The following is a 10,189-nucleotide window of genomic DNA, read 5'->3' on the forward strand; positions in this document are numbered from 1 at the left end:
CTCCACAGTCTCTATTTCCTGACATTAATCACACTTTCCTGTTGGATGCTTTCCTATCACATTAAAGTCTTATTCAACCAGCTTGTCCCACCTTCTTGTAAAAATAGCCTCCTCTCTTCTGTCCCTTCCTGCCGTCCTCCCCAACTTTCCTCTGTACTTGAAATAAATGCCTGCTCTTAGTATCTCTATTTCACTGCTCCTGCCATCTCTGCACCATCACTGTCCATATCAGGCTTCTTGCCTCTGCCTTGCTCATTGAAACTACAACAACATCCCCACTACTAAGTGCTTGTTTAAAAAGTACATCAACTGCCTTGTTCCTCTCTAACCCTCATTCCCCTCTATCTGTTTACCCATCTGTCTAATCCTGCCATGGGTTTGTAGTACATCATAAAGCAGGTCTTGTCTGCTACGTGAGCTAAAGGACTGCAGACTCATCAACACTGCACATGAATCAGAGRAAATAACTACTCTGTCTGGCTTGACTTCCTCCACCCACTACAAGGCCAACAGTATGGCCATCAGCTTCGCCGCATATACAGCCAGATGATCTATAATACGTTTCCTGACTGCCACCGCACATTCCTGCACTACAAATAATGACCCAGTACGTCCTGTCCTTGGATCTTTTGAACCATCTGTGTAATGGCCACAAAATACTGATACACAGTATCCAGACGTCTCTTAAACAAATCAGATGGATCAACACACTCCCTATCTTTCTGCAGTCTCTATAACACTTCTAGATCAAATACTGGAGGCGGGAATAGCCATGGTGCCGTGAGGTAGCAGAGAGAATAGTCTATGACTTGGGTGGCTGGGCCTTCCTCTGAGGTCCTGGATGGCAGGGAGCTCTGCACCAGTGATGTACTGGGCCGTACGCAATACGCTCTGTAGTGCCTTACGGTCAGATGCCAAGCAGTAGCCATACCAAGTGGTGAWGCAGGGGGTCAAGATGCTCTCGTTGGTGCGTTGTATAACTTTGAGGATCTGAGGCCCATGCCAAACCTTTTTTGAGCCTCCTGAGAGGGAAGACATGTCCTCTTAACGACTGTGTTGGTGTATTTGGACCATGATSGGTCCTTAGTGATGTGGACACAGAGGAACTTGAAGCTGTCGATCCACTCCACTACAGCCCTGTCGGTGTAAATGGGTGCATGCTCAGCTCCTTTATTTTCCTGARGTTGAGGGAGAGGTTGTTGTCGTAGCACCACACTGCCAGGTCTCTGACCCCCTCCCAATAGGCTGTCTCATCGTTGTGTCGTCGGCAAACTTAATGACGGTGTTGGAGTCGTTCACAGCCACGCAGTCAAGGGTGAACAGGGAGTACATGAGGACTAAGCACTCACCCCTGAGGGGCCCACATGTTGAGGGTAACCATGGCGGATGTGTTTTTGCCTACCCTCACCACCTGGGGCGGCCCATCAGGAAGTCCAGGATCCAATTGCAGAGGGAGGATCTATGCATATTCATGAGGCTACCATAGCGTCTCACTCATTGTATATACAGGCGGTTGACGTCAACGCCCCTCATCTAATATTTTAAAAAGTATTCAAAGAATGAGATATATCCATCAATCCAAAGAGAGGAAGACAGGGGAACGCAAGAGCTTGACAGTCCGCCGTTCTGCTCTGTGGACAACAAATCCTATAGTTAGAGTGGAAACACAAGCGTCTCATCCTTCTATTTAATAAGTGACTCTGGTGATGGGTACGCCCAGTCTATATTGCTCTGGGTCTGGGTATGCCCATTCTGGATTCAAACACCTCAAACTTTAGATTAACATTTTTCTACTGTGGTCTACTGATATTTTTGTCTTTGTCAGAGCCCAGTCTAGTCTGACATTCTCACCCCTGGGGAGCCTCAGAGAGCAGGGATAAAGGATAAAACTAACTAAATATAATATAAATTACACAGTTTGAACTCAAACACAATTCACAGAGAAATTTATTGAAATTTAGGAGGAAAATAACCAAACAAATTAAGCCCAGTGAAACTTATAACAGTATGAAAATGTATGCATTCTCTCTGGATCTGAGGTTGATAGCTAAGCATGGGTGTCAAACTCATTCCACAGAGGGCCGAGTGTCTGCAGGTTTTTGTTTTTTCCTTTCAATTAAAGACCTAGACTATGGAGGACCAAGACGGCCAAAATAGATTTATTTATGTTTTCATTTATTTTTGATTTTGGTCATCTTGGCCCTCCATACAAGACAACAAACAGCAACATCACGCGCTCAGATCATGTTCGAGCCTCAGATTGGACAGTGAAACCAACTTGCACATGCCATCATGGCTGAACAAATAAATACTATTTGTGTCCAGGGGCCTGTTGCACAAAAGTAGAATTAAGACATCCGGGATAAATGACTCAGCTGAGCTCAATGAAGCCAAAACATGTGCGTCCAGGCTTAATTGGTTGCACAAAGACCAAGCCAGGATGAGCAGACACGGATTCATTAAGCCAGGTGAAACCAATCCTGGATAGGTGCGCGCTCACGGCTCACTCAAATAGACCCCGCCACAGATCACAGATTAACTGATTTACCATGGCAACTAGAGCCGCGTACTTTCCCCGTCGGAAGCACAAATCCTCATGGGAGCATACGAGGAGGTAAAAGATATAATTAAGAAGAAAGGCAACACCGCCACAGTGATAAAGCAAAGAGAAAAAGCGTGGCAAAGTATTGCAGACCGCCTGAATGCGTAAGTAGTGCACAATTACACACTCACCGCTCCGCTGAAACATCACAATTACAATTCAAATTATTAATTCACATCTCCAAAAATGCAGTTGTACTTAATTATGAAACGGTTAAATTTTTAATTGAAATGCACTGCAGATATGAGTGAAATTGTGTAAAGTAACTCCATCACACTGTATAAAGCTATGATACATTTTTTGATATTTTTACTGAAAACAAGACAAAAATACCAAGTAATTTTTTGCAGTGTGACTCCATTAAATGTGTGTGTGTGTGTGTGTAGATTAAACATGAACGGGCCAAAACGGACCTGGCAGCAGGTCAAAATCAAATACAAGAACATTCTGCAGAAAGGTATGGTCCCTGACTAATATTTAACAAAGCACAAGCATATATTGTACCCAGAAGGTGCCTGCTCACACATTGTCTGTACTGTTTTAGCATGAAAAAGAATACCCACAGACAAGGCACGGGTGGTGGGTCACCAAAGGGTGACCTTACCCCAGCAGAGGACATGGCCTTGGAGCTAAATAAAGGCAGGCCCGTCTTAGAGGGGATCCCTGGGGGGAAAGAGACGAGCATAGGTTCCTCCCAAGATGCCACCCGCTTCATTCAAGGTATGTCCTTCCATCTCTACATGGGATACAACCACATTCATATTGAATCAATTTGGACTGTCTGACTTTGGTTTACCTATTGCCTTGCAGTGTCTGCAGCACTGTGTTCCTGTTAGAGCCACCAGCACAAGCACCAGACGATGCTATCCAGTGAGTACTCCATCCAAGGCATACTGTAGGCCTGGCATGTCTTGTTCTACTAGCTTCAATATGAATCCGATTAAATGTGATAGGGTGAAGGCCCCAGTGCAGCAGCAACAGCACATGATGGAGACGATGATGAGGAGGAGACCATCTCTCTGGATTCCAGAAGCATGAGGTATCATGTTAAGACTGTGAAAGTACTATTTACTCTACAATGGTGAGGAGTCCTCATCAAAATCAAAAAATCTAATTTCTTTTACAGGACCCAGATGCTATACAGTGGGAAAACCAGCCTGGCAACATAGTGCGTATTAATAAAAGGACACACATCCTGCCAATTCCAGCTGCGCTAATTGTATTTTGTTCACAGAGCTCACAAGCTATCAGAAAGTTGTATGGCAACCACCTCCGGCGCCAAATAGAACTGGCAGACATAGACATTCAGTACAGAAGAAAAAGATGGAAAATCTTGCACTGGAGTCCGAAATAAAAAAGAGACAATTAGGAAACTGGACCTTGAAATAAAAAAACTGAGAGGGAGGTGAGATATGCCTTCAATGTACACTGTAGCTAACTGTAACACAAATGTATTAATCATTATTTTTTTCCTCCCCAGCTCCAAGAAGATGACACAGCTCAAAATAAAAATTAGGTATATTCTCGTAAAGTCAAGTGAGCCATGACATATGAGCTCTTATTGTGAGCACACAGGACGGTGGCATCTTTCTAAGGTTTTTTTTTTCTTTCCAGCATCAGTACAACCAAGTCATCGTTATAGGCATCGCCCTCTTTTGCCCACCCCCCCAGCACCAGGTGTGGCCACTAGCCTATATGAAGGCCCAAAATTGTGTGTTCCTTTCTGCTCTGACAATGGCATGCCCATTCGTGCGAGATGGGGTGATGAAGAAGCACTTGTGCTGAGGAGAGCCTTCAGGCGAGAAAGGGTCTTCAGGGACCGGTTGGACCCACTGGCCTTCCCTGATGACCATCTATATGAAAGATACAGGTTTTCTGCAGATGGCATCAGGTATCTATGCAGACTACTGGGTCCCAGGATTAAGCACCGCACTGCACGGAGCCATGCACTGGATGTGGAGCAAATGGTTTGTGTGGCCTTGCGCTTTTTTGCTAGTGGAGCTTCCTGTACTCAGTGGGGGATGCAGAACAGCTGAACAAGGCCACAATTTGCCGCACAATAAGGAGTGTGTGTCTGGCTATCAAAGCATTAGCAGATGTCTTCATCTCCTTCCCTGGCCACAGAAAGACTCTGTGACATCAAAGAGGAGTTCTATAGGATTGCAGGTAAGAGGATCTACAAATTACAGGACAACTGTTACACATAGTAGGATACTCATTACTTTGTGTGACAGGTTTCCCCAATGTCATTGTGCAGTGGACTGCACACACATAAGGATAAAAGCCCCTCAGGTGCCCATGAGGCCGATTTTGTGAATAGGAAATCCTTTACAGCATTAATGTTCAGGTGAACATAACTTTTTGATATTGTCCATTGACGAACACTCTGCATTGCCAGTGATGTGCATTGATTGGTGTAATATTCCTCATCTTATGATTTCAGATGGTCTGCAATGCTGACTGTGTGATCAGCAATGTTGTTGGCAAAATGGCCTGGCTCAGTCCATGACTCCAGAATCTTTCGGGCCTCTGAAATCTATCAGTGCCTATCACAAGGTAAGCCACACAACCCCTATTATAACCATCATGGCTGTGTCAAGAATATCACTGTGTTTATGAGGTAGTAATGATGAGATTTTGTGTTGACAGGTGAATTCTCTGGTGTGTTGCTGGGAGACAGGGGGTATGGCTGCCAGCCTTTTCTCCTGACACCTTTCACAGACCCTCAGGAAGCACAGCAGGCCTACAACCATGCCCATGCCAGGACCAGGGCCAGAGTTGAAATGACCTTTGGCCTCCTGAAGCACGCTTTCACTGCCTTCACAATTAAGGGTCAGCCCTGTTAGGGCATGTGATATTACTGTGGATTGTGCTGTCCTCCACAATGTGGCCTGCCTGAGGAAGGAGAGGGCCCCAGAGTGCCACCAGCCATGGACTGGGACAATCCGGCAATCTTTCCCTGATGACGACAGTGGTCGGCTGCTGAGGACCAATATGTGTTGAATTATTTTAGTTAGTATGTGTGCTTTTCAATTTTGGTTAAATATGTCCTGCGGTGGCAGAGGAATTTGGTTTTTTTTGCGTTCGTTTTTGACGAATTTGGCCTCTTATGATGTTTGTGCGGTATACTGTGTGTAATACAAGGCTGCAGGGAGGCTACTGCATCCATTCATTTGTCTGTTCAGTTGATGTGTATGGATTTGTCCTGCATTTATTTTAGTGTGCAGACATGCAGGGTGTGTTATATACAGACCTTTGATGTGTATGTATCATTTTGTATAATATGCTTGGATTCTGTGCTTTCCATCTTGTAGAGTCACTGTGACTTCGTTTCTGAAAGGAGCTGATGGTTTTACCTGCTTTGTTTGTCCTCTTATTCAAATAAGGAACATAATGTTACACATTGTGTTTTATAATTCATATGGAATGTGTATTTGTTATAGATCAGAAGTACTAGGGCCACTGAAGAAAAAGATAAGTCATAAAAATTTTATGAGGCTGGTTCTTCTGCAGAAAAGCTACATATATGTTTTTTACAGTTTTGATACTTATGACAATGTGATACTTAATATTCTGGCACATCAGCATGTCTTTGTTTATGAAACCATACTGAAGTACAATTTCACGAAATGCCCCACATCTGTCATTTTAACAACTGTCCTCCTTTAAAACAACTGGTTACAATATTATGACTTGTGTTTTTTTCCCCTCTGTGGCCCTAATATTCTATCATTTTATATATAGCCTTATAGTCTATGGGAAACTGTAAATTATCTAATGATAGCAACATCATCTAAAAATCATTTTTTATCCAAAATCATTGAAATTAATGATCACAAACGTTTAATAACAGTGGGTCTAGTTATATGTGATAACAATGTATAGTGAGCAGTGAAATAACTATTGGMTTCCATTTGTGGTGACTGCTGACTGACATTAGGGATGAGATTAAATAGATCRTGGAATTTAGCCTGGTCTGGAGCAGGCTAGCTCCACAGAATAAATCTCCATGGTAATTTATACCATAACATATCCTCCTGCCCCCTATCCATCTTTAGTGCAACCGGATTACGGATCAWTTGAGCCAGGATCACCAAGATATCCTGGCTTAATCCCTTATCCTAGTTTTGTGCAACAGGCCCCTGGTTAAACGTGCAACGTCCCTCATTATAAACAAACAGTCGGTTAATGCATAATTTTCAGATCATTGAGAAGCGATTGTTAGACGAAACAACAATGTCATTGAACCAATTGACAGAGATGAGGACATTCATCAGCAAAGACGCAGTGCAAGTTGATCGTATTTGTGAAAACCAAAGTGAAGTCAAAATTATTGATGAAATCGAAGTGTGTCAYCTGTATGGTGATTTGCGATTCGTAACTTACATTTTACCGTCACTACCCGTAGTAGTAGGCAAACCGATAACCCCAAGACCGAATGCGTTTGAAGTAACACCAAGACGTAATGCGTTTGAAGTGATGATGCACTGCCGAGAACAGCTAGCATGTCCAGCAAAGTACATCGCCAGTTYCACGCACACACTTCGTGCAGATCAGCAGCTCCACAATGATGTTATCGACTGTCTCCAAGGTGMGAGTTTTTCGTGGCAGCCAGACGAGACAATCAAAGGAGGATGCGGTGAGCAAAGTTACTGGGCTCGAAATAAGCTAAGCTTGCTCTAATTTTGTAAGAGTTCTAATTGTGCATGTTAACAACATTTTTATTTTGATGATGATAGGCTATACTCTATGGCTGGATTTATGTCTTTTTTTATTTGGCTGACCAGAAAGATTGACCCTCTTTCTACTAGGCGTAATAGTCTGAGAGGCCTAATCATATTAGTATGAATATTTTGTTAACGCCTATAGGCTATAGAGATGCATTCAGGTAATTCATRAATTATACAAAAACATGTTTAATTTGATTACAATTGTCAAGCATTCTTGATTGACATTCCCCGATACATCACATTAAATTACGAGATTGGATTGCACTTTTATTTTCCAGGAATAAAGAAACTGTTACAAGCTTCTCTTCCCATTGTGTTTCATTTCTCATGGTTATAACAACATTGTAACATCTGCATTCTGTTCGCATGGAATGACTCTTGAAGCCACAATGTGATAAAGTACTGTTATTTCTTATCCACCAGTTTGTTATTTTTTGCTTGTTCGCCTCACTTTTCTGGGGGGYAAATCCATTAAACAGTGAATKAATTTTGTCTGGCTTAACAATTTATTCAGTAGCCCAAGGGTAGGCAACCCTGGTCCTGGATCATGTCTTTGATTTAACTGAGCTGGAAGATCAGGTGTGTTGAATTTGGGCAATCATTGAACTAATCAATTAACTCAGTTGGTCAGGCGTAGTGCCTAGTTGGAACAAAATCCTGCAGTACCTGTGGCATTCCAGGAACAGGGTTGCCTACGCAGGGTTTCCCAAACTCGGTCCCGGGGGCCCKCCTGGCTGCACGTTTTGGTTTTTGTCCTTGAACTATACAGCTGGTTTAAATAATCAAAGCTTGATGATGAGTTGGCTGTTTGAATCAGCTGTGTAGTGCTAGGGCCAAAAAACAAAACATGCACCCAGGTGGGGCCCCAGGACCGAGGTTGGGAAACCCTGGCCTATAGCAGTAGCCACCTGCTTGTAAACAAAAATGCAACAACATACTATTACAAGCATGATAATATTCAAAGAGTCAGCTGTTCCACTCAATTCCACAAGATACAATAGCCTATAATTTAAACATTACAAGAGATTGTCGTTTTCACCCTGTGCCCATCACTAAAGCAGCTGAAACAATGTAGATAAGAATGTATAGGCTATAGAGCAGGGGTGTTAAACTCATTCCACTGAGGGCCTAGTGTCAGCTGGTTTTAATTTGTTTCCTTTCAATTAAGACCTAGACAACCAGGTGAGGGGAGTTCCTTACTAATCAGTGACCTTATATCATCAATKAAGTACAAGYGAGGAGCAAAATCCCGCAGACACTCAGCCCTCTGTTGAATGAGTTTGACATGCGCTATAGAGCAAAAAAATATATAGAAACTATTGGAACTAAGACTTAAAAAMAACTGATATTGGCACAAGATGGAGGGAATGTTGGAACAAACTAATGAAATTACTGTTAAGATAAATGTATGCTTAAATCAGTATAAACTAATGTATAGAATCTGCAGCACAAAGGTAGAGTCCAAAAATTATGTGCGGAGTTAGAATGTTGGCTGTCAGAAGTGTTACAATGTAAATGTACTTTTAATCCCTCTGTGCATATTTCCAGACATGGCGGATGAGAGTGCAATGAGATACCAGATGGGTTGGACAATACTTTCCTCGTCAATTATCTTGAAAAAATGTTTACTTAAAAACTGGAAATCAACCAATCCTCTATTGTTAACACAATGGAAAGGTCAAATGCTTTATTATCTGAATGTTGAAAGTGAGTGGGTGATGGAGAGAAACAAAATGGTGCAGTTTGAGGCCATGTGGCAGAGAGTGATGCTGGAGATGGGGGTGTGAACAGGTGTTGTCTGGGCAGGGGTGATGTTGTGGATATTTGTGTGTGTCTGTATGTTGTAGTTTGTATGTGGATGTTTTGTATTGTAAAACAAATTATAAAGCATTATTTGACCTTTGGAACTCTCATTCAATACCAGCTTGTTCATTTTCACTTGTGGCAGGAAAAGTGGAAGCTGAGGAGGAACACAGACAGGAAATCTGACTGGTCTGTTGGGATGGAGAGGTTGCTCACAGATTCACTGACGCTGCCAGTTTGGGGAACCAGACTGTACTCACGAACAGGACAGGCAATCTCAGTGAAGTTAGGCTGGAAGCAAACACCTTCGGAGATGTGAAGCCAGGCCTTCAAAGGTAGAGGTTATGTAATAAGAGATTTGATTTACACTGTAGATAACAGTACCACTTGTAAGATACAAAGATTATAATGAAGTGCAGTGAATGGTAAAGAGCAACCAGTGATAAATYGTACTGCTACAGTGTCCTTGTCAAGAAGGTCCTCCAGGTTCTTGCCTGGATTAGGCACAATGGGAATGAGGATGAATCTCAGTCGTTCTCTACAAAGAGATAGGTTCAGTTCAAAATCAGAGTATCACTTTTTTTRAGAGGAAGAATGGAGGAGACTTTGAWTTTTTTATAATGTAAACTATACCCCTTGATTTTAGTCTTTATTTGGGGTGTAAGTGTGGTGTTAACTTCTGTTGGCAAACCCACCTTTCCCTGTAGACCAGCATGCAGGCCAATATGAAGAGTGTCATGGTACCCACTAAGTACTGGCTTCCACACAGACATTGAGCTGCCAGATATGTCTAGGCCAAAGAGAAAGGTTGACATGACAAAGTCCTGACAGAAGTCTGGAGCACAACTTATAACCATAAAGCAAAGCAGAGATTTTGTATGTATTTACCTGTGAAGTTATTTCCCTTCATGGAATCCCATTGAATGGGCTGACTCATTCACACCAGAACTTGGACTCACCACATTCGTTGTTTGTTCGTGCTCTCACTTGAAACTCATACCGATGCTCTTTAACGGGAAAGCCACAGCATACTTCCGTTCCTTGCTTGGAGTAG

At 42.6% G+C, this 10,189-nt stretch overlaps 1 long non-coding RNA gene and 1 pseudogene across 1 annotated transcript; one reads left to right on the plus strand and one right to left on the minus strand.

Annotated features, from left to right (window-relative positions):
- Positions 1–4,228: 4,228 nt before the first annotated feature.
- Positions 4,229–5,398, plus strand: LOC139027708 (uncharacterized). The gene is made up of 3 exons (XR_011479834.1): positions 4,229–4,768; positions 5,046–5,158; positions 5,252–5,398. It is a non-coding gene; the product is annotated as an uncharacterized lncRNA (long non-coding RNA).
- Positions 5,399–7,535: 2,137 nt separating this feature from the next.
- LOC111963677 (cytokine receptor common subunit gamma-like) overlaps positions 7,536–10,189 on the minus strand; it is a 12,639-nt pseudogene continuing 9,985 nt past the window's right edge.

Source organism: Salvelinus sp. IW2-2015, linkage group LG5, assembly GCF_002910315.2.
Source record: "Salvelinus sp. IW2-2015 linkage group LG5, ASM291031v2, whole genome shotgun sequence".
Classification (NCBI taxonomy): domain Eukaryota; kingdom Metazoa; phylum Chordata; class Actinopteri; order Salmoniformes; family Salmonidae; genus Salvelinus; species Salvelinus sp. IW2-2015.